General features: G+C 42.7%; 1 pseudogene; it reads right to left on the minus strand.

The window, feature by feature from the left end:
* The window catches only part of LOC111954187 (mRNA-capping enzyme-like), a 142,132-nt pseudogene that overhangs the window by 72,929 nt on the left and 43,562 nt on the right, over positions 1–25,641 (minus strand).

Consider the following 25,641-nt stretch of genomic DNA (forward strand, 5'->3'; position numbering starts at 1 on the left):
TGTTCCCTTGCTTTCGCTTGAAAGTCGTTTCTCGATGCCGGCCATAAGAAACACTGCAGTTTTGAAGAACCATTCCACTTAGTTAGCATTAAGCTAGTGTTATTGGAGGGGTTAAAGGTCAAGGTTTGCTGATACTGATCACACTGCTTTAATGATCAAATTAAACAGTGTATAGAACTAATTGGTGGCAGTGTTGAGGCGTGGATATTAGACTGGTGGGAAAGGCATGGAAAGATTACCAATCACGTCATTAAATCTGGGTACATTACATTCAGCCACAGAAAAAACACCATCAGGCAGAATAATTATGCTACATAGCCTAATATTAAGCGCTTTTACTGGTTGTCTCTCCTCACAAACACCCACAGCCAAACACAGCCCCTGAGCGCCGCCCCCTTCCATTACAAAGGTTGGATTTTCAAATCTAAACAATGAGCAGTCTGTAACCCTGAGGGAAAAAAATATATTTGAGAGGACTAGGGATGTGGATCTTTCTCTTTGAAGACGATTCGATACGTATCTATAGTAGACACATGGGCACAAGTGATATGATACAGGAACTATACGTTCTCATTTGGAAACGTTTCGGTTTGAGACTAGGCATCTACCACCCCACTACCACTATCAGATTAGGGCCATAAGGGAGACTAGACATCTACCACTATCAGATTAGGGGGGGGACAATGTAGCTTGTGTTTCCCCCCCCCCCCACTTTGGTTCTGAAATCACCATCACCCACTAATTAACTTGTCATTTTTGTGTTTGAGCTAGTAATGTATCAATATTTACCGTTTACAAATTAGCTATGACATAGCCAATGAATATATAGCACAACTTTAGATTTCTCCCCCAATCTCAAAATCGAAAGGTTTGGAACATTTGGACATTTTTAATGGAGCGATCTTTTCTTCTCCTCTCGCTTCGGCAATGCAGTGCACCTCGTAAAAGTGATTGCTGTCCTCATTATGAAATTATCAACTTTACCCTGCATATCTAACCATTACCATATACACTGACTGTTTAAAGCAAAACTACCAAAGCTATTGCTGATGGTGAACCTGATCAAAATAAAAATCTATTGTAAGCCCCGTTCAGCAGTTATACAGCAGGTATAGCCAGATGAGAGTTGTCTCCGGTAGCTCACTTTAATTCCGGTAAAACGCAACAACGCCATGATTAACAATAACCTAGAAAATTACATAGGTTGTCACTCAACTAATAAAGCCTAATATCACGCAAGCCATTTTAGCATTTGAATGCTAAAGGTGCCGTGCGCGAAGCTGGGCAGTTTGACTAAGCTACTGATATTGCCTGGGTTGTTCGGCATGCAAAATGACTTGCAGATCAATGACTGTCAACACAGTTACATGCAGATCGACACTGAAGGAGAGGACACTTCAGTTGTCATAAAATATTAGGCATTGTCAGAAGGTAGAATGTAATATGAGCAAGAAAAACTAATTGTGAACCAGCGATTCGTAATGTTTGAATACATTTTCTGACCAACGCATGCTACATTTGGATCGGTTTGGGGTCCGCGTACTGATGCACTTGTATCTTTTAAACATTTGAATAGGGGACCGATGCCTTTCGATGAATCGTTACATTCCCAGAGAGAACCAATCAAAACCGTTGCACAATATTTTAGTGAATATTGCATTAACAAACTGCCTCCTTCCCAGACCAGTGTGTCACGACTCTCTGTGCACTGAGTCACTTAGGTCCCGTCAGCCAGGCTAATTCAGGAGGGCTTCTCAACTAAAAAGGGCATCTCCGTAGTTTTTCAGAAGAACAACATTTCCTCAATAAATTCAATAGTTCAAGAGCTGTTAAGAGTAATCTGAACTTTTGCCCTTTGGAAAAAGATGACAGTCTAGAATTTACACATAAGAACCTCGAACTCCGACCACATACCAGACAATGGTTTCCCGCTTTGGGCAAATCAATTTCAGACAAATCCATTCAAACAGGCTATAATAATGTTGAAGATCTGCTAAGTAAATGGAGTAAGGTGGTGGCTAACAAAGTTCAATGACAACTGCACCAATTTGGTGACCCAATGCTGTCGTGTGCTTAAGAGCCACTTGACATGTAGAGCACGTGACTGCAGATGGCTATGCGTGTGTGCGCAAGTGTGTGTGCATATGTGGGTGGGGGTTATTAGGGGCCTCAGCACACAGCTCAATTAAAACCAGTGAGTGAGCACATCTAGCTGGTGTGAAAGAGCATTCAGTGTCACTCTTCATTAAGTCCAGATCTTTTCCACATCTACTGTCAGCCATTTGAAATGACCAGAGGGCTCTCCATCGCCTCCAACTGAACCCTCTCTCATACTCCAGTCTGCTAATGGGCCTTAACTTAGACCAGAGCTAAGGCAAATCGAATCTAAAACCTCATCTTCCACTCAGCAAATGCTTTTTTGCCTCCTAGGAGTCCATTTTCCAGTCCCATCCACTTCACTGCAAAATGCTCAAATAAAACAGAGCGACTTGATAAGTCCTATGTATTCTAACAAAACACAGGCTATTGCGGTTAATGCAAAACTATTTCCCAAACAAAATTAAATAGATAGTCCAATATAGTCCCATGTAAAGGGAAAATTGCACATTAAATGAGCAGAGCTGGAAACATGAGGGAGGCGGGACACAATCCAGCCGCACAGCAATAGACAAAAGCCATCACACAGCTTTGGCCTCTCATTGAAATATCATTGAAGGAATTTCCGGCAAACATGCCATGAAGTGGAGAGCTGCGCCACTGTGAATGAATAAACCAGATTCCAATTCCCCCCTGTTTCATGTTGGCTCGAACAGAGATATGGCTGTATGCAGAGGCTCTGGAGCAGATGGCCTCAGCAGCTGAACCAAGACAGTGAGTGAGGCAGGCATAATTCCAATCAAATCAAATGTTATTTGTCACATGTGCCGAATACAACAGGTGTAGTAGACCTTACAGTGAAATGCTTACTTACAAGCCCTTAACCAACAATGCAGGTAAGAAAAATATCTGTGTAAAAATAAAAAAATTAAGTAACAAATAATTAAAGAGCAGCAGTAAAATAACAGTTAGTGAGGCTATATACAGGGTGTACCGGTACAGAGTCCTGTGCGGGGGGGCACCAGTTAGTTGAGGTAATAGTACATGTAGGTAGAGTTAAAGTCACTATTCATAGATAATAAACAGTGTAGCAGCAGTGTAAAAGAGGGGGGGGGGCAATGCAAATAGTCTGGTAGCCATTTGATTAGCTGTTCAGGAGTCTTATGGCTTGGGGGGTAGAAGCTGTTGAGAAGCCATTTGGACCTAGACTTGGCGCCTCCAGTACCGCTTGCCGTGCAGTAGCAGAGAGAACAGTCTATGACTAAGGTGGCTGGTGTCTTTGACAATTTGTGGGCCTTCCTCTGACACCGCCTGGTAAAGGTCTATGGACAGGAAGCTTGGCCCCTGTGAGTACTGGGCCGTACGCACTACCCTCTGTAGTGCCTTGCGGTCAGAGGCCGCGCAGTTGCCATACCAGGCAGTGATGCAACCAGTCAGGATGCTCTCGATGGTGCAGCTGTAGAAACTTTCAGATCTGAGGACCCATCCAAATCTTTTCAGTCTCCTGAGGGGGAATAGGCTTTGTTGTGCCATTTTCACAACTGTCTTGGTGTGTTTGGACCATGATAGTTTGTTGTGAAGTAGACACCCAGGAACTTGAAGCTCTCAACCTGCTCCACTACAGCCCAGTCGATGAGAAGGGGGCGTGCGCGTCCTCCTTTTCCTGTAGTCCACAATCATCTCCTTTGTCAAGATCACGTTGAAGAGAGGTTGTTATCCTGGCACCACACGGCCAAGTCTTTGAACTCCTCCATATAGGCTGTCTCATCGTTGTTGTGTGATCAGGCCTACCACTGTTGTGTCATCGAAAACTTAATGATGGTGTTGAAGTTGAAGAATTGGGCCCCACAAGGGTGCGTTCTGAGCCCTCTCCTGTACTCCCTGTTCACCCACGACTGTGGCCATGCACGCCTCCAACTCAATCATCAAGTTTGCGGATGACCACTACAGTGGTAGGCTTGATTACCAACAACGACGAGACGCCTACAGGGAAGAGGTGAGGGCCCTCGGAGTGTGGTGTCAGGAAAATAACCTCACACTCAACGTCAACAAAACACAAAGGAGATGATTGTGGGACTTCAGGAAACAAGCAGAGGGACCCCCCTATCCACATCGACGGTCAGTAGTGGAGAAGGTGGAAGTTTTAAGTTCCTCGGTGTACACATCACGGACAAACTGAATTGGTCCCACCCACAACAGCACAGCGTTGTGAAGAGGCGCAGCAGCGCCCTTCAAACCTCAGGAGGCTGAAGAAATTCGGCTTGTCACCAAAAGCACTCACAAACTTCTACAGATGCACAATCGAGAGCATCCTGTCGGGCTGTATCACCGCCTGGTACGGCAACTGCTTCGCCCACAACCGTAAGGCTCTCCAGAGGGTATGAGGTCTGCAGAACGCACCACCGGGGGCAAACTACCTGCCCTACAGGACACCTACACCACCCGATGTCACGAGGAAGGCCATAAAGATCATCAAGGACAACAACCACCCAAGCCACTGCCTGTTCACCCCGCTATCATCCAGAAGCGAGGTCAGTACAGTGCATCAAAGCAGGGACCGAGAGACATGAAAAAACAGCTTCTATCTCAAGGCCATCAGACTGTTAAACAGCCACCACTAACATTTAGCGGCCGCTGCCAACATACTGACTCAACTCCAGCCACTTTAAAATGGGAATTGATGGAAATATTGTAAAAATGGACCACTAGCCACTTTAAACAATGCCACTTAAAATAATGTTTCATTACCCTACATTACCCATCTCATATGTATATACTGTACTCTATATCATCTACTGCATCTTGCCATCTTATGTAATACATGTACCACTAGCCACTTTAAACTATGCCACTTTATGTTTACATACCCTACAGTACTCATCTCATATGTATATACCGTACTCTATACCATCTACTGCATCTTGCCATGCCGTTCTGTACCACCACTCATTCATATATCTTTATGTACATATTCTTTATCCCTTTACACTTGTGTGTGTGTATAAGGTAGTAGTTGTGGAATTGTTAGGTTAGATTACTTGTTGGTTATTACTGCATTGTCGGAACTAGAAGCACAAGCATTTCGCTACACTCGCATTAACATCTGCTAACCATGTGTATGTGACTAATAAAATTTGATTTGAAGTCGTGCCTGGCCACGCAGGCATGAGTGAACAGGGAGTACCGGAGGGGACTGAGCATGCACCCCCGGGGGTGACCCCCGTGTTGAGGATCAGTGTGTCGGATGTGTTGTTACCTACACTTACCACTTGGGGGCGGCCCATCAGAATGTCCAGGATCCAATTGCAGAGGGAGGTGTTTAGTCCCAGGGTCCTTAGCTTAGTGATGAGCTTTGAGGGCACTATGGTGTTGAACGCTGAGCTGTAGTCAATGAACAGTGTTCTCACATAGGTGTTCCTTTTGTCCAGGTGGGAATGGGCAGTGTGGAGTGCAATAGAGATTGCATCATCTGTGGATCTGTTGGGGCGGTATGGAAATTGGAGTGGGTCTAGGGTTTCTGGGATAATGGTGTTGATGTGAGCCATGACCAGCCTTTTAAAGCACTTAATGGCTACAGACGTGAGTGCTACGGGTCGGTAGTCATTTAGGCAGGTTACCTTAGTGTTCTTGGGCACAGGTTGAAAATGTCAGTGAAGACACTTGCCAGTTGGTCAGCGCATGCTAGGAGTACACGTCCTAGTAATCTGTCTGGCCCTGCAGCCTTGTGAATGTTGACCTGTTTAAAGGTCTTACTCACATCGGCTACAGAAAGCGTGATCACAGAGTCATCCGGAACAACTAATGCTCTCACGCATGTTTCAGTGTTGATTGCCTCAAAGCGAGCATAGAAGTAATTTAGCTCGTCTGATAGGTTTGTGTCACTGGGCAGCTCGCGACTGTGCTTCCCTTTGTAGTCTGTAGTAGTTTGCAAGCCCTGCCACATCCGACGAGCATCGGAGCCGGTGGAGTACGATTCAATCTTAGTCCTGTATTGAAGCTTTGCTTGTTTGATGGTTCGTTGGAGGTCATAGCGGGATTTCTTATAAGCTTCCGGGTTAGAGTCCCGTTCCTTGAAAGCAGCAGCTCTACCCTTTAGCTCAGTGCGAATGTTGCCTGTAATCAATGGCTTCTGGTTGGGGTATGTACGTACGGTCACTGTGGGGACGACCTCATCGATGCACTTATTGACAAAGCCAGTGACTGATGTGGTGTACTCCTCAATGCCATCGGAAGAATCCCGGAACATATTCCAGTCTGTGCTAGCAAAACAGTCCTGTAGCTTAGCATCTGCTTCATCTGACCACTTTTTTATTGAACAAGTCACTGGAGCTTCCTGCTTTTCTTGTTGCTTGTAAGCAGGAGGATATAATTATGGTCAGAGTCGCCAAATGGAGGGCAAGGGAGAGCTTTGTACGCGACTCTGTGTGTGGAGTAAAGGTGGTGTAAGAGTTTTTTTCCCCTCTGGTTGCACATTTAACATGCTGGTAGAAATGAGGTAAAACAGATTAAAGTTTCCCTGCATTAAAGTCCCCGGCCATTAGGAGCACCACCTCTGGATGAGTGTTTTCCTGTTTGCTTATGGCCATATACAGCTCCCTGAGTGCGGTCTTAGTGTCAGCATCGGTTTGTGGTGGTAAATAGGCAGCTACGAAGAATATACATGAGAACTCTCTTAGTAAATAGTGTGGTCTACAGCTTTTCATGAGATACTCTACCTCGGGCGAGCAAAAGCAAGACTTCACTAGATTTCGCGCACCAGCTGTTGTTTACAAATATAGACAGACATCGACATCCCGCTAACAAGAGACTGGGCGATCTATGATCTGTCATAAAGGCTTCAGATAGTACTGGTTGGAAGTCGAAACAGGGTTTACCAGGGGAGGTAACCCAGTCATTTTTGGTTAACATTTCATACAGGACAAAAACAGGCTTCAGCACAAAGAGATCTGTGATAGTAGCTGTGATAGTAGCTGGGACTGGGGCTGTTCCCTGCTCCTGCCATGACCAGACAAGACAGATGAACAGTGGTGGGAGAAATGTGAAGACTGACAGAACTGCTAGAAACCTTCACTCTCTACTCTGTTATCAGGCATTTAATGTGAACATACAGAGCTAGTTTCCCACTGATCCAGCACGGTGCAGATCTAGTTAATTGCACCATACCCTTCGGCGGAGACATTACAGGGCAGAGGGTGCAGGGCCTTGAATGGGAGGTTAAATAGCTTTTGGAGAATAAAAACACTTGTCCTTGGCCTTTTCAGAAAATTGTAGTACATGAGCAGCATTCTAACAAACACAAATATAGATGTGGCTGCTCAATATGACTAGATTTACTAGTATAATCTGATAAAAATCTAGTCGTTATTTGATTTTCTAGAGAAATCTAGTTATCAATCTGCTCATTTATAGAACTAGTAGTAAAAAGGCTTTTTAGATATTATACTTGTGATCTGTGAATAATCAATCAGATTATTGAGTGAACTTTACAGGAATACACTCCCATAGAAACATCGGTCATTTCCACAGTTTCTTTTTGTTGATTATTTAGAGTACCATAAATATTCTCACTGATTAAAGGGGTTGATTTTCAAATCAAAGCTTTGATAATTCCACTTTTTCTTTTAATGGTGATAAGAGGCATCTACAAAGCCCTTTGGTACGAAGGCAGTCAAACTACAGTAACTAAAAGCACTACAAGCAATGGAAACTGGAATTAGTAGAACAGTGTAGGAAGCAAATGTACCCATCATCACTTTATGAAAGCGCATTAATACTTCAAAATGAATAATACAGATTTGTTTCAAAGTGAGAAAACAATCGGAGACTAAAATGTCATCAGAAGTTTATCTATCCTGTTGTTTCGATTAGACCTTAGATGAGTCACTAAGTCACGAATTAGGCTCTGCAGATTTTGCTGTGAGGAGGCAGAGTCATTAGATCATTTATTTTGGTATTGTCCATATGTAGCTTGTTTTTGGTCACAGGTCCAGGAATGGCTGAAGAATTGCAACATTTGCCTAGAACTAACGCTGCCGATAGCAATACTGGGTGATTTGAAAAGCCATAGTCAATCAATAATATAATTATTATTTTAGCAAAAATGTTTATTTATCATTTACAATCTGTAGAAGCTTTGAGAATAGAAAGGATTAGTACTTTTGTCAAGCATCACAGCACAGTTGAAAATATATGGCAAATTGAAATCCAAAATGGATGGTGTTAAGAGATAGATGGGAGGGGTTGAATGGAGCTGAAGGGTGGGACCAATAAGATAACAAATGTAAAACATACGGGGTCTGTAAAATGTATATCGGTTCAGAAATTGTGAAATAGCACAGTTACAAATAGAACATTTGAAATAGATGAAGGACTAAAAACAAACAAAATATAACTATTGTAAAATAGATTGTGTCTGTAAAATGTGTATAATATGTATAAACCGAAGGTAGAAGCCTAAGTGTTATTGTTTATTAGTTTACTGCAATTGGGGGAAGGGTGGTAGGGTTTGCGGGGAATAATAAAGGTATATTCTAAAAAAAAGTATGTATGTTTATATAGGTATGTGTATGTATATATGTATGCATTGTGTATGGATATACAGTGGGGAGAACAAGTATTTGATAACACTGCGATTTTGCAGGTTTTCCTACTTACAAAGCATGTAGAGGTCTGTAATTTTTATCATAGGTACACTTCAACTGTGAGAGACGGAATCTAAAACAAAAATCCAGAAAATCACATTGTATGATTTTTAAATAATTAATTTGCATTTTATTGCATGACATAAGTATTTGATCACCTACCAACCAGTAAGAATTCCGGCTCTCACAGACCTGTTAGTTTTTCTTTAAGAAGCCCTCCTGTTCTCCACTCATTACCTGTATTACTGCACCTGTTTGAACTCGTTACCTGTATAAAAGACACCTGTCACACACAATCAAACAGATTCCAACCTCTCCACAATGGCCAAGACCAGAGAGCTGTGTAAGGACATCAGGGATAAATTGTAGACCTGCACAAGGCTGGGATGGGCTACAGGACAATAGGCAAGCAGCTTGGTGAGAAGGAACAACTGTTGGCGCAATTATTAGAAAATGGAAGAAGTTCAAGATGACGGTCAATCACCCTCGTCTGGGGCTCCATGCAAGATTTCACCTCGTGGGGACATCAATGATCATGAGGAGGTGAGGGATCAGCCAGAACTACACGGCAGGACCTGGTCAATGACCTGAAGAGAGCTGGGACCACAGTCTCAAAGAAAACCATTAGTAACACACTACGCCGTCATGGATTAAAATCCTGCAGCGCACGCAAGGTCCCCTGCTTAAGCCAGTGCATGTCCAGGCCTGTCTGAAGTTTGCCAATGACCATCTGGATGATCCAGAGGAGGAATGGGAGAAGGTCATGTGGTCTGATGAGACAAAAATAGAGCTTTTTGGTCTAACTCCACTCGCCGTGTTTGGGGAAGAAGAAGTATGAGTACAACCCCAAGAACACCATCCCAACCGTGAAGCATGGAGGTGGAAACATCATTCTTTGGGGATGCTTTTCTGCAAAGGGGACAGGACGACTGCACCGTATTGAGGGGAGGATGGATGGGGCCATGTATCGCGAGATCTGGCCAACAACCTCCTTCCCTCAGTAAGAGCATTGAAGATGGGTCGTGGCTGGGTCTTCCAGCATGACAACGACACGAAGCACACAGCCATGGCAACTAAGGAGTGGCTCCGTAAGAAGCATCTCAAGGTCCTGGAGTGGCCTAGCCAGTCTCCAGACCTGAACCCAATAGAAAATCTTTGGAGGGAGCTGAAAGTCCGTATTGCCCAGCGACAGCCCCGAAACCTGAAGGATCTGGAGAAGATCTGTAGGGAGGAGTGGGCCAAAATCCCTGCTGCAGTGTGTGCAAACCTAGTCAAGAACTACAGGAAACGTATGATCCTCGTAATTGCAAACAAAGGTTTCTGTACCAAATATTAAGTTCTGCTTTTCTTGATGTATCAAATACTTATGTCATGCAATAAAATGCAAATTAATTACTTAAAAATCATACAATGTGATTTTCTGGATTTTTGTTTTAGATTCCGTCTCTCATAGTTGAAGTGTACCTATGATAATAATTACAGACCTCTACATGCTTTGTAAGTAGGAAAACCTGCAAAATCGGCAGTGTATCAAATACTTGTTCTCCCCACTGTATATATATATATATATATATATTTACCCCAAAAAATATATGGGGGATTGGAAATGCTGACAATTACATTGATGGAAGCAACAATCTTTCCACAATATTAAGCTGATCCACCCCTTAATTTAAAAAAATTAAATAATTTTAAGTCACAAATTAGGAACTTGTAGCATGTCATACCACCACCACCTCAGACTTGGGATGAGCTGGCACAGTGTGTGTGTTACCTTTCGTGCTGCATGGATGTCGAAGAATGGCTTGTTCCTGACACTGAAGGGCTCTTTGGTCTTGTCGATCTGTCCTGTCTTCATCTTCTCCACCCTAGGGGAGATGATCTCTTTCTCTTTTCACAATAGCCGAATATTGAAATCACACTGGCCTACCCTGAAAAGACAGACAAACAAATTAATAATAATCTTTGAGTGTAAGGCTTGTGTTCCCATAATTTATTTGAGAAGGAACGGATACAAAACCTGACTTACTAATGCAATGTCAATCAAAGTAGGGCTAATATCTCCCCACAGATCAATGGTACAGTGAATACCAATGCATTTGGATATTTTCAAATGAATTCCAATCTTTCTCATCTTCCGCTTGATAGATTGTCTAGCTATGACAAGGAAACGAGCTGCCAATCCAGTGCCATGGCAACTGTGTACAGGTCTGAATAATCATGAACTGATGAACTGAATAGAGAGAGAGCGAGAGAAAAGAGGGACAGAGAAAGAGAAAAGACAGCGAGAGAGATAGAGGTGTACAGGTAGAGAGAGAGAGAGAGAGAGAGATATTGTTGAGTTCTCTTGGGGTAGCTAGACCCAGGGTCATCATATCTCTAAGGCAGCTAGAAGCCACAGGCAATGAGCATCTATTCAATAAACATTTTAGTGAGGTCACCATGCCAACGGGTCTCGTCTAATGTCCTCCACTCCTGTTTTTCAGTTTCTGAGAAAAGGAGCCGTTAGCTTCAGACGGACCACAGTAACATTTCACGTCTCCCAAACCTCAGGGCTCACAAGGGCCACACTCCAGGGTCGTAGTCATTAGGCACCAAATGGTCAGTCCGTTTTCTTCCGTTTGGTGCCTAATGAATACGACCCTGAAAACGGGCAGATGGACTGCACGGCCTGAATTTGCCAAGGAAGGAGCTGGATGTAGCTGAGACAGAAGCAACTTATTAGTAAAACGAACACAGCCTCTTATTGGCTTCATAAAGGCTCTTATCTCAGTTACTGTAATGTCCCCGGGAAGTCAAGTTAACATTCAAATTCCAACGCTTAGTTATACATACAGTAAAGGGAATACAAAACTCTGCAGCAAGAAAATAGCACAGAAAATAATATTCACTAAAGTGAATGAAATAGAATGAGAATAAAGAAATTATGAAGTACTAATAATAAATCAGAGAGCTGCAGAGTGACAATATGGGTTAGGGTTAGCTAATGGGGATCCTAATACAAATTATAATTCCTACAGTATCCTTCCCTTTCCGATGGCGGTCTTGTCTGCTTGGATCTGCTTCATTAAAAACGCCAGCACCATTGACTCATTAGCAGGAGCGGACCACTGGAGGTGCTGACAGGCAGGCTGAGTGTTAACTGCATTACAGACTATGCACCATCTTCATCATCCTAGTCATCCTCATGTTCTTCATCATCATAGACTCAGTATTCTACTTTCTATTGACTTCTCATAGGGCCTTGATGTAGCGTAGCCTACATGCAAAAAGCATTGACACCGATTGTGGGTTTTCTGATCTGGCTGCGGTAACAATCCGGTAAGCAAAATGAAAGACATGACTGGCTGGCTGACTGCTTCAAGTGTAAATTGCGGAGTAGTTGGAAGGGACTCCTATTGGGTTTATAATTGAGTCTTACACAAGCTATGTATTCCTTGTTATAAGCTGGGTGGGTCGAGCCCTGAATGCAGATTGTCTGACAGCCGTGGTATATCAGAACGTATACCACGAGTATGACAAAACATTTATTTTTACTGCTGTAATTATGTTGGTAACCAGTTTAAGGCACCTCGGGGATTTGTGGTATATGGCCAATATACCACGACTAAGGGCTGTTCTTATGCATGACGCATGGTGGAGTGCCTTGATACAGCCCTTAGCCGTGAAATATTGGCCATATATCAAACCCCTGAGGTGCCTTATTACTATGATAAACTGGTTACCAACATAATTAGAGCAGTAAATTAATTGGATAGTGTATAAATACACCCAGTCACTACAAAGATACAGGTGTCCTTCCTAACTCAGTTGCCGGGGGAGGAAGGAAACCATGAGGCCAATGGTAACTTTAAAACAGTGTTTAATGGCTGTGAAAGCAGAAAACTGAGGATGGATCAACAACATTGTAGTTCTCCACAATACTAACCTAATTGACAGAGTAAAAAGAAGAAAGCCTGTACATAATACTAATATTCCAAAACATGCATCCTGTTTGCAATAAGGCACTAAAGTACTGTGCAAAAACAAGTAACTTTTTATAATGAATGCAAAGTGTTATGTTTGGGGCAAATCCAATACATCACTGAGTACCACTCCATATTTTCAAGCATAGTGGTGGTTGCATCATGTTACGTGTATGCTTGTAAATTGTTAAGGACTGGGGAGTTTTTCAGGATAAAAAAATAAACGGAATGGAGCTAAGCACTGGCAAAATCCTAGAGGAAAAACTGCTTCAGTCTGCTTTCCACCAGACACTGGGAGAGGAATTCACCTTTCAGCGGGACAATAACCTACAACACAAGGCCACATCTACACTGAAGTTGCTTCCCAAGAAGACAGTCAATGGTTGTCTGGGCCTCCCGAGTGGTGGTCTAAGGCACTGCATCGCAGTGCAGAGGCGTCAACTACAGACCCGGGTTTGATCCCGGGCTGTATTCCAACCGGACGTGATTGGGAGTCCCATAGGGCGGTGCACAATTGGCCCAGTGTCGTCTGGGTTAGGGGAGGGTTTGGCCAGGGGGCTTTACTTGGCTCATTGCACTCTAGCGACTCTGTGGCGGACCGGGCGCCTACAGGCTGACCTCGGTCGTCAGGTGAACGGTGTTTCCTCCGACACATTGGTGCGGCTGGCTTCCGGTTTAAACGGGTGGATGTTTCGGAGGACGCAAGACTCGACCTTCGCTACCGAGCCCGTTGGGGAGTTGCAGCGATGAGACAACAACGAAATTGGGGAGGAAAAAGGTGGTAAAACACACAATTTTTTTTTGTTGTCTATCAATGATCAACAACCAACTTGTCAGAGCTTGAAGAATTTAAAGAATAAAAATGGGCAAATGTTGTACAATCCAGGTGTGCAAAGCTATTAGTGACTTACCCAGAAAGACTCACAGCTGTAATCGCTGCCAAAGGTGATTATAACATGTATTGACTCAGGGGTGTGAATGAATTTGATATTTTTATATTTAATTTTCAATACATTCGCAAAAAATTTAAACCAAAAATATGATTTCACTTTCTCATTATGGACAATTGTGTGTCGATGGGTGCAATTAAATATATTTAATCCATTTTGAATTCAGGCTGTAACAACAAATTGTGGAATAGGTCAAGGGGGCAGCAGGTAGCCTAGCAGTTAAGAGGTTGGGCAAGTAACCGAAAGGTTGCTGGGACGAATCCCCGAGCTGACTAGATGAAAAATCTTTCAACGTGCCCTTGAGCAAGGCACTTAACCCTAATTGCTCCTGTAAGTTGCTCTGTATAAGAGCGTCTGCTAAGTGACCAAAAAAAGTATCAATATGTGTATTCTGCACCGTTGTGTAAAGGCCATGTCTCTCCTCAAGAGCTTTGTGTGGTATCAAAGCGCACTACAGGAGGATGAAGGTCTTGCATGTAAAGCAGGGATTCATTGATGGTACGGGTTGGATTTGGTTCTACACACTATCTTTAATGTGAGTCGAATGTGGTCTAGTTTAGGGTCAGTTCAATACTTTTATGCTGGGAAAACAGGGGCAATTAAGAATATTTATTTTACACTTCTGAGAGCTTTATTGTGTGGTATCAAAAGAGCCTTACGGGCAGATATATAAAAAAAAAAATGATTTAACCTTTATTTAACTAGGCAAGTCAGTTAAGAACAAATTCTTATTTACAACAATGGCCTACACCAGCCAAACCCGGACGACGCTGGGCCAATTGGGAGTCCTATAGGGTGGCACACAATCACAGCCGGTTGTGATACAGCCTGGATACAGCCTTCGAACCAGGCTGTCTGTAGTGACAGACACCTGAAACCCCACCTCTTTAAGGAATACCTAGGATAGGATAAAGTAATCCTCCTAACCCCCCCCCTCCCCCTTAAAAAAGAGTTAGATGCACTATTGTAAAGTGGTTGTTCCACTGGATATCATAAGGTGAATGCACCAATTTGTAAGTCGCTCTGGATAAGAGCGTCTGCTAAATGACTTAAATGTAAATGTAAATGTAGTGACGCCTCTAGCACTGAGATGCAGTGCCTTAGACTGCTGCGCCACTCGGGAGCCCGAGTCTTTAATGTAAAGCAGGGGAATCAAGGAGGACCTTATGGTGGTGTGTTGGGTTAGCGATAGTATGCTTCCTGAGCCGACTGTGCTCTATAGGCTACTTTTGGGTCATTTCAATACTTTTCTGCTTGGAGACTGACCTACCCAAATGAAGAACTGATAGACTGACTGCATTTAGGGCCTCTCGGTGCTAGCAGGAGTCATAGCTGAGGAGATCATCACTGTGTAGGGACGGAGGACCATCAACAACTGAACCTCCTATAAAACAGATCAGGGAATAATACCCCACATATCAAGAGTGCTGCTGTGAGGGCTAATTACAATGCTGTTTGATTCAACTTTAGCGAGAGTGAAGCTCTTCAGAAGCTGTATATTCCCTCAGCAGCAGCTTCTGTGATATGGCTCGCCTCCAACTCTTTAATATCCTGTCTGCGTAGCAAATGGCACCCTATTCCCTATGTAGTGCACAACATTTAACCAGGTCCCATAGGGCTCTTGTCAATAGTGCACTATATTGGAAATAGGGTGCCATCTGGGATGAAGCCACAACCTCTAAAGACGCCTATGCCTGGTAGGCTCAGCAATGTTGGTTAGGCTTTGTGAGGGAAAATACAATTACTGCTATTTTTAATGGATGATGGGAAGAAGGGATTATGTGAACACACAGTGAGATGAAAAGCGAGAGTATAGTTCATTTATTTTAAGAAGATTTATCAGCTTTGAGTGAGAATTTAATCCAATGCACAGCAACTCAAAGCAGAGCTTCATGTTCCTGGAGCAACAACTGGTATCAAAGCCAACCAGTTTTACACCATCTGTCAGATGCGTCATCAGGCGGAGAGAACCAGAAAGACGTGACACAGCTATAAGTGATTAAAAACAATTATTCTGCGCATGTGCAGTCCTCCCTTCAGACTCTCTGCTCAGGTATAGTTCAGAGTGCAGTATACCTGCTATAAAGAGGTAGCCTTGTGCAAGAAAGACCACCTTTCTCCAACCTTGTTCTTACTTATCCATTTTGTTTTCCCCTCAAAATGGTAAATGCAAAGTGAAACCTTTTGAAAGTTTGAAAAGCGCATAAACCTGACCCAGGCAAAGTACAAATCTCTATAGGAGTCGATTATCATAATTAATTTCATGGGACTTTATTTGTATAGTCAGAATAGCCAAAAATTATGCAAGGAAGAGACATGCATGACAAATGCACGACATCAATGAATGACAAACGTATGCGAGACAGAAAATAACCTAATTCAATTAACCCCCCCCCCCCCAAAAAAACAAATATCGTCTCAGTATACTGAATTAATTGTTAAAGCTGCATAGAATGAAGCAAGGAAATACGCTTATAATCTCAGGAATGGGTTCATTAATACAAAAATAGTACTATGCAAGCCACAATCCAGAGCATCATATAAGAGCTCTTAGGTGGTAAGTCAACCAAGGATGCAGGAAGGAATCTACAGTACCAGTCAAAAGTTGACACCTTTCTTTATTTTTACTATTTTCTACATTGTAGAATATTAGGGAAGACATCAAAACTATGAAATAACATGTAGTAACCATAAATATTTGAGTTCTTCAAAGTAGCCCCCCTTTGCCTTGATGACAGCTTTGCACACTCTTGGCATTCTCTCAACCAACTTCATGAGGTAGTCACCTGGAATGCATTTTAAATTTACAGGTGTGCGTTGTAAAAAGTTCATTTGTGGAATTTCTTTCCTTCTCAATGCGTTTGAGCCAATCAGTTGTGTTGTGACAAGTTAGGGGTGGTATACAGAAGATAGCCCTACTTGGTAAAAGACCAAGTCCATATTATGGCAAGAACAGCTCAAATAAGCAAAGAGAAACGACAATCCATCACTACTTAAGACATGAAGGTCAGTCAATCTGGAAATTTTAAAGAACTTCAAATATTTCTTCAAGTGCAGTCGCAAAAAACCATCACGCGCTATGATGAAACTGGCTCTCATGAGGACCGCCACAGGAAAGGAAGACCCAGAGTTACCTCTGCTGCAGAGGATAAGTTCATTAGAGTTACCAGCCTCAGAAATTGCAGCCCAAATAATTGCTTCATAGAGTTCAAGTAACAGACATCTCAACATCAACTGTTCAGAGGAGACTGTGTGAATCAGGCCTTCATGGTCAAATTGCTGCAAAGAAACCACTACTAGAGGACACCAATAAAAAGAAGAGACTTGTTGGTCCAGGAAACACAAGCAATGTACATTAGACCAGTGTAAATCTGTCCTTTGGTCTGATGAGTCCAAATTTTAGATTTTTGGTTCCAACCGCCGTGTCTTTGTGAGACGCGGAGTAGGTGAATGGCTGATCTCTGCATCTGTGGTTCCCACCGTGAAGCAGGGAGGTGGTGTGATGGTGTGGGGGTGCTTTGCTGGTGACACCGTCTGTGATTTATTTAGAATTCAAGGCACACTTAACCAGCATGGCTACCACAGCATTCTGCAGCGATATGCCATTCATGGGACTTTATTTGTACAGTCAGAAAAGCCAAAAATGATGCAAGGAAGAGATATGCATGACAAATGTATGCGAGATGGAAAGTAACCTAATTCAAAAGAAAGGTCCATGAGTAGGTGTCTAAACTTTGACTGGTACTGTAGAGTCCTTCCTGCATCCTTGGTTGACTTACACCCCCCGTCCACACAAACACACAGACAAACAGACCCCCCCCCAGGAGATGCTGCTGACGTGACGTATGCTGAGTGGTCGAGCCCTGGCGCTATACCCAGGAGCAGATCTCCCATGCCACTTACTGTAGCCACCAGGTGACTGGTGAGGCGGAAGGGACTGGAGGTGACAAGGCTTCACACGCCTGCAGACCAGTTACCTTAGCAGGCACGACAGAGTAATGAGTCCTACCGGATTGCCACGCAACGGCCTCCCTCCAAGCGTTCCCTCAAACACACATGCCTTACACAATGAGAACATCATTTTATTCTGCCACACCTAATGACACACCTGACTGCAATAGGAACATTAGGGGGACATCTGTGTATAATGTCAATTGCAGAAATGACTTGGCCATTGGCTGTTTCATTTCAAGTCAATGCCTCTCCATTACAAAATCCAAAAAGCTGAAACGGTGATGAAATATATTAAATATGGAGATAAAGACACAATGTCACTGTAGATTTATCATGACACAGCTCTTGGATTCTCCTGTTGGTGGCTGACAGTGAGTGGTATGGTTTAACTCTGGAGCAGACACTGACAGGACCTTTCCAGGAAAACAAAAAAATGCTCATTTCATAACCCCTGGCAACAGCAGAAAATATAATTTTCTCCCCCTTGTCTCCGGGTGGTGATTGAGGTCAAGCAATGTCATGTTTTCGAGAGGCACCTAGTCATAGACAAGGGACCAGCATTGTGGCATCGTGTAGGAGGACTGTTGAGGTAATGTACCGTAACAGAGTAATGCAGCATGAAGTGATAATCCATATCAAACAAACTGTAACAGTAGCCAATCGACTCTGTTCTACTGCACACAACTCCAACCTAAGCTTGGTAACATCATCCTTTCAAAGAGTACAGCCACATAGGCTCGAATGGATAGATCATTATTACAACCCACTTGTCTTCACGAACACATTGTCTTCTACAATAATGATCTGACCAAGGAGCAATGATTCTGGCAACAAAGCAGACAAGTGATTAGCGAATAGTGGCGATTGATTGTGTCTTGACAAAATAAGTTGTGACTGTCTCAGTGTGGAGCCTGGTGCCTAGGCTGGGCAGTCTGACTGGGATGATAGAGCAGGCCAATAATGGGCTGGGTACTGGGGATCAATTCTGCAGCACTTAATGACGGCTCGGGGAGCTACACAGCGCTGCTAACCTCTGTATCTACACCTCCACTCTAGCCCCCACCACTGCCTTCACCAAGACCCTCTACTTCCCTCCCTGTGTGATCCATTGATCGATGGCGGCAGGAGGCGACACACTCCACATAATGGCCTCAATCCATCCTCCTGGAATCCATCCTCCTGGAATCCATCCTTTCTATTATTAGGACAGAACAGGGACTGGCACACTTTCATGCAAGCGCATTCATCTCTGAGCCTGCCTGGTAAAGGCCTAGCATTGACATTGGCATCAGCACCGGCTATGAGTTCATTAGACATCAGTAGGAATATTATCTGTTAATAGCCTATATGCCATTTCCCCCTGAAATAAACCGCAGCAATCTCACAGCTCAGTGAAAATGTGTGATGTGGATGAAGCCAGGGAATACATAATCAACGTGCGTCCCGAGTATTACCCTATTCCTTACTGGGACCATAGGGCTCTGGTCAAAGGTTGTGTACTATGTTGGGAATAGGGTGCCATTTGGGATTCAGCTTTAGTCTTCTATACCAAATATTCTCTGTACATTGATGTCAGTGGGAATGATCGCCCAGGTAACTAATTAGCAGTAAATTGATAATAATTAGTTTCAGTTGAGAAGAAAACCATCAAGCTCAATGCTCCTTAGCTGAGTGTCTTCAGTAGTTGGTATATACAACAGAACTTGTGAAATAGAAAAACAAACATGCGATTTGTGGAAGCAGTTAAACATTCAGAAAGTCTGAGCACTGCAAACATGTAAAACAGGATTGTGGTCCAGGGAGGCTACTCTGAAATGGCTGTGATGGAGATGTACTTTTAAATGTTTTTGCAAAAACATGTTTAGCGATTTCAGATTGGCTGCTGTGACGTTAGCACGTGTATCCTGGACAGTGTCCTGGATCTTTATGGTCAGGTTTTACTGAGTCCTGCTGGCTGGCTGACCAGAGAGTGGAGGGGTCTGGGAAGCAAGCAGATTGAGCTCCGCTCCTCCCAGGCAGCACTCATCAGTCTGACACAGACTGGCTGCCACCATGGACAGAGGCAGGGCTAACAATGTAGATAGAGATATTAACTATTAAACACAGGGGTCAGCGGGGCTGCTGATGGGGCTTTAGTGTGCCAATGGACCTGGTGTACTGGCTGACCTTGGGCGTACTGACTAAGGCCTGGTATGTCTGGCACCTCGTCAGGGAATGACAGGGGCAACACATCAGAGGCTACACATTTTCAGCTGATCAGGCACAGCAGGCATGGCACTACTCACGTTGAATTTAATGATGTCATAGATCAGGTAGTGCGGGACGGGCTGGCCGTTCACCTTGTCGATAAACATCTACTGTGGAAACAAGAGACAGAAAGGTGTCCAGAGGGGGTGGTGAGGACATTTTAGATAGACAGAGACACATAGAGAGACATAGAGAGACAGAGACAGACAGAAAGTCACAGAGAGAGCGACAGACAGAAAGCAACAGACAGACCGGAGCAAGGTGTTGAAGGGAAAACTTTCCCACTCAGGCAATGAGAGGAGCATCCTGGAAAGTGCCGGTCCAACAGCGGGGGGGTAACTAAGCGCTCTCAAAGGGGCCGGCTGCGTCTCCTGAGGAGTGCGTACGTCAGCCTGCGGCACATACTAGGAAGTACCGGGGAGAGGAACGGCAAATGGCAGACAACAGCAGAAACAGATTTAAACATTCATTATTCAACAGCGTGGAGTTGAGAATCAGGTACATCAGAGCTGGGGAGAGGCCCAACTGACACATGACATGACTGAGTTTACAGTGACGTCATGCAACTAGGTGGTGCAGGGAGAGAAAGAGAGAGTATGAATTATACAGTACGCACCACCATTCTGACACATTTCCATAGGAACATTAAGGGAAATACTGCTTTACTGTTATTATGACATTTCACTCTAGTTTGTCCTTTTAAGGGATTATACTCATCAACCATTTACTCAAATGTGAGTGTATAATCACAGGTAAATATAAGACAACACTTACTCAAATGATGACACTACAGCGGTGAACTACAGGGCAATCAGCTAGCTTTTATTCTCACTGACATTGGACAAGTTGTTGTGAATTGCTCTGGGGGACATGAAGACAGTTCTGTAGACATGAGTTGACATACAACACATTGAGACACGAAGCCTATCCCCTTCTTTTACGCTGCTGCTACTCTGTTTATCATATATGCATAGTCACTTGAACTCTACCTACATATACATATTATCTCAACTAACCTGTGCCCCCGCTGTTATTTTTCTGCTGCGCTTTAATTATTTGTTATTATTATTTAAATGTATCTATTATTTACCTAACACCTATTTTTCTTAAAACTGCATTGTTAGTTAATCTCTTGACGCTAGGGGTCAGATTTTTTTTCTTTTTTAAAAACAAATAACGTTCCCACGGTAAACGGACTATTTCTCAGGTCCAGATCGTAGAATATGCATATAATTTACAGATTAGGATAGAAAACACTCAAAATATTGTCTGTGAGTATAGTTTAACTGATTCTGCAGGCGAAAACCTGAGAAAATCTAACCCGGAAGTGATTTATTTTCTTTTTTTAAATCTGTGTTTCCTGGCCCGTCTTTCTTCCATTTAAAGGGGTATCAACCAGATTCCTTTTCCAATGGCTTCCTCAGGCAGTGACCAGGCTTTAGACATAGTTTCAGGCTTTTATTTTGAAAAATGAGCGAGATTTTTCAAAACTAGTCAGGTGTCCTCTGTTAGTTCCTGCGCGCGAGAGGGTAGCTCTCCATTTTCTTTTTCTCTCTTATTGAATAGGTTACGGTCCCGGTTGAAATATTATCGATTATGTTTGTTAAAAACAACCTGAGGATTGATTATAAAAAACATTTGACATGTTTCTACGACCATTACGGATACTTTTTGGAATTTTCGTCGAACGGAACGAGGCTTTGGTTTTCTGAACATTAACGCGCAACCCAAATGGCGTTTTTTTGTTATAAAAGTAATATTTATCGAACAAAAATAACATTTATTGTGTAACTGGGAGTCTCGTGAGTGCAAACATCCGAAGATGATCAAAGGTAAGCGATTAATTTTATTGATTTTCGTGACCATGCTAATTTGGGGCTAGCTGTTCTAGCATTGATTGATACACTCACAAAAGCTTGGATTTCTTTCGCTGTAAAGCATATTTTCAAAATCTGACACGATAGGTGGATTAACAACAAGCTAAGCTATGTTTTGGTATATTTCACTTGTGATTGCATGATTATAAATATTTTTTGTAATATTTTGCACCCTGCAATTCAGCGGTTGTTTAGGAAAATTATCCCGTAAAAGGGATCCGTAGCGCAGAGAAGTTAATCACTGTAAGGTTGTATTCGGCGCATGAGACAGATACAATTTGATTTGATGATTGCAAAGTTAAAGAAACTCTATGAACAAAGACTACTTTTAACAAAAAATATTTTTTTACTCAAACCTTGGGCCGTAGTTTACCCAGGCCTGGACTGTCACATCTGCAGTGTCCGCTGCTTCAAAAGCCTCCTAATGTGTTCCCTGCACAAAGACACAAAACCCACCAGCTCAATCAGTAACACTGAATTACTAAGAGGAAAAATGCACCTGCTTAGCATAAGACTGCTCAGAGCAGAATAATCTGAAGAAAAGAGATTGATGGCTAAGCAAACTCACCTCCCACATAACTGGGCTGCTGAACAGAATGCAGGGCTGTGTACACAGGCATGAAGCATAAAGACAGCTAGCTTCTTCTCTCCTCGGATCCCATTAGGGAGGGTGATAAGTGACGGGTGTCTTGTGCACCTGCTGTTTGGGGAGCGCTGGGACCTGTGTGAGGTGACCTAGGCGGCGTCTAAAATGGCACCCTATTCCCTATATAGTGCACTATTTTTGACCAGGGTTCATAGTAAAGAGCACTATATAGGGAACAGGGTGCCATTTCAGATGCCACCTAGGTCACCTCACCCAGGTCCCAGCACAAGAGAGAGATGGGACAGAAATCCCAGGAAAGTATAAAGACAGGGTGGGAATCCCTCGAATTTCATTGCGGCCATGCACATTGATGCCCCCTTGTGTGGCCGGAATGCCCCTTAAAAAATCCATGCCTTTTTCGGCCAAAGTGGCCTTTGTGCCCTTGGACCTTTTACTCACATGGCTCTCTCAGATATATCAATTCTTATTAACCAATGCCCGTCATGTGATCGGGTTTTTCTCACAAGAATCGCAGCTCCGAAGAAGGCTACAAGAAAAGACAGACACGTCGGGGATGCAACGGCGCGTGTACTTCTTATCAAAATCTGAGGCACATATTGATGATGTTAGAAGAACTGTCCCCATTTACTTTTCGTCAGCAAACAAGATGAGTAACGAACATTTTGGTTAATAGTAGAGGTCGACCGATTAATCGGAATAGCCGATTAATTAGGGCCGATTTCAAGCTTTCATAACAATCGGAAATCGTTATTTTTGCACACCGTTTTTTTTTTTTTTTTTTTTTACACTGTTTATTTAATCTTTATTTAACTAGGCTAGTCAGTTAAGAACACATTCTTATTTTCAATGACGGCCTAGGAACGGTGGGTTATAACTGCCTTGTTCAGGGGCAGAACGACAGATTTTTACCTTGTCAGCTCGGGGGATTCAATCTTGCAACCTTACAGTTAACTAGTCCAACGCTCTAACCACCTGATTACATTGCACTCCACGAGGAGCCTGCCTGTTACGCGAATGCAGTAGAAGCCAAGGTAAGTTGCTAGCTAGCATTAAACTTATCTTATTAAAAACAATCAATCAATCATAATCACTAGTTAACTACACATGGTTGATGATATTYCTAGTTTATCTAGCGTGTCCTGCGTTGCATATAATCGATGCGGTGCGTATCGTTGCTCCAATGTGTACCTAACCATAAACATCAATGCCTTTCTTAAAATCAATACACAGAAGTATATATTTTTTAACCTGCATATTTAGCTAAAAGAAATCCAGGTTAGCAGGCAATATTAACCAGGTGAAATTGTGTCACTTCTCTTGCGTTCATTGCACGCAGAGTCAGTGTATTTGCAACTGTTAGGGCCTCCTAATTTGCCAGAATTTTACGTAATTATGACATAACATTGAAGGTTGTGCAATGTAACAGGAATATTTAGACTTATGGATGCCACCCGTTAGATAAAATARGGAACGGTTCCGTATTTCACTGAAAGAATAAACGTCTTGTTTTCGAGATGATAGTTTCCGGAATCGACCATATTAATGACCTAAGGCTCGTATTTCTGTGTGTTGTTATAACTAAGTCTATGATTTGATAGAGCAGTCTGACTGAGCGGTGGTATGCAGCAGCAGGCTCGTAAGCATTCATTCAAACAGCACTTTCCTGCGTTTTGCCAGAAGCTCTTCGCTGTGCTTCAAGCCTATCAACTTCCGAGATTAGGCTGGTGTAACCGATGTGAAATGGCTAGCTAGTTAGCGGGGTGTGCGCTAATAAGGTTTCAAACGTCACTCGCTCTGAGACTTGGAGTAGTTGTTCCCCTTGCTCTGCATGGGTAACGCTGCTTTGAGGGTGGCTGTTGTCGTTGTGTTCCTGGTTCGAGCCCAGGTAGGAGCGAGGAGAGGGATGGAAGCTATACTGTTACACTGGCAATACTAAAGTGCCTATAAGAACATCCAATAGTAAAAGGTTAATGAAATACAAATGGTAGAGAGAAATATTCCTATAATAACTACAACCTAAAACTTCTTACCTGGGAATATTGAAGACTCATGTTCATATGAAAGCTGGTGGTTCCTTTTTTCTCATGTTCTGAGCAAGGAACTTAAATGTTAGCTTTCTTACATGGCACATATATTGCACTTTTACTTTCTTCTCCAACACTTTGTTTTTGCATTATTTAAACCAAATTGAACATGTTTCATTATTTATTTAAGGCTACATTTATTTTATTGATGTATTATATTAAGTTAAAATAAGTTCATTCAGTATTGTTGTAATTGTCATTATTTTATTTATTATTATTTATTTATTTTATTTATTATTAGTATTATTATATATATTTATTTATTTATTATTATTATTATTATTATTATTTTCTTTTTTAAATCGGCCGATTAATCGGTATCGGCTTTTTTTTGGTCCTCCAATAATCGGTCGACCTCTAGTTAATAGCCTTGGTGCCCTGGCAGATTGGGCACCTCTTGAAGGCCTGAGGGGCAAGGCATTCAGGGAGACACAGAGAGAGAGAGAGAGACAGAGAGAGAGACACACAGAGAGAGAGACAGAGAGACACACAGAGAGAGAGACACACAGAGAGAGAGACAGAGAGACATGGCTCTCAAGAGAAGACAGGCTATGTGCACACTGCCCACAAAATGAGGTGGAAACTGAGCTGCACTTCCTAACCTCCTGCCCAATGTATGACCATATTAGAGAGACATATTTCCCTCAGATTACACAGATCCACAAAGAATTTGAAAACAAATCCAATTTTGATAAACTCCCATATCTACTGGGAGAAATTCCACAGTGTGCTATCACAGCAGCAAGATTTGTGACCTGTTGCCACAAGAAAAGGAAAAGGGCAACCAGTGAAGAACAAACACCATTGTAAATAAACCCATATTATGCTTATTTATTTTAACTTGTGTGCTTAACCATTTGTACATTGTACAACACTGTATATATATAGTATAACATTTGTAATGTCTATTTTTTGAAACTCGTATGTGTAATGTTTACTGTAATTTGTATTGTTTATTTCACTTTGTAAATATTTCACCTCACTTGCTTTGGCAATGTTAACACATTTTTCCCATGCCAATAAAGCCCCTTGAATTGAAATTGAATTGAATTGAGACAGAGAGAGACAGAGACAGAGACAGAGACAGAGACAGAGAGAAGAGAGAGAGAGAGAGAGAGAGACAGAGAGAGAGAGAGAGAGAGAGAGAAGAGAAGAGAGAGAGACACACACAGAGAGAGACACACACAGACAGAGAAGAGAGATAAGATCTCTCTCCCCC

This window comes from Salvelinus sp. IW2-2015, linkage group LG28 (assembly GCF_002910315.2).
Source record: "Salvelinus sp. IW2-2015 linkage group LG28, ASM291031v2, whole genome shotgun sequence".
Lineage (NCBI taxonomy): Eukaryota > Metazoa > Chordata > Actinopteri > Salmoniformes > Salmonidae > Salvelinus > Salvelinus sp. IW2-2015.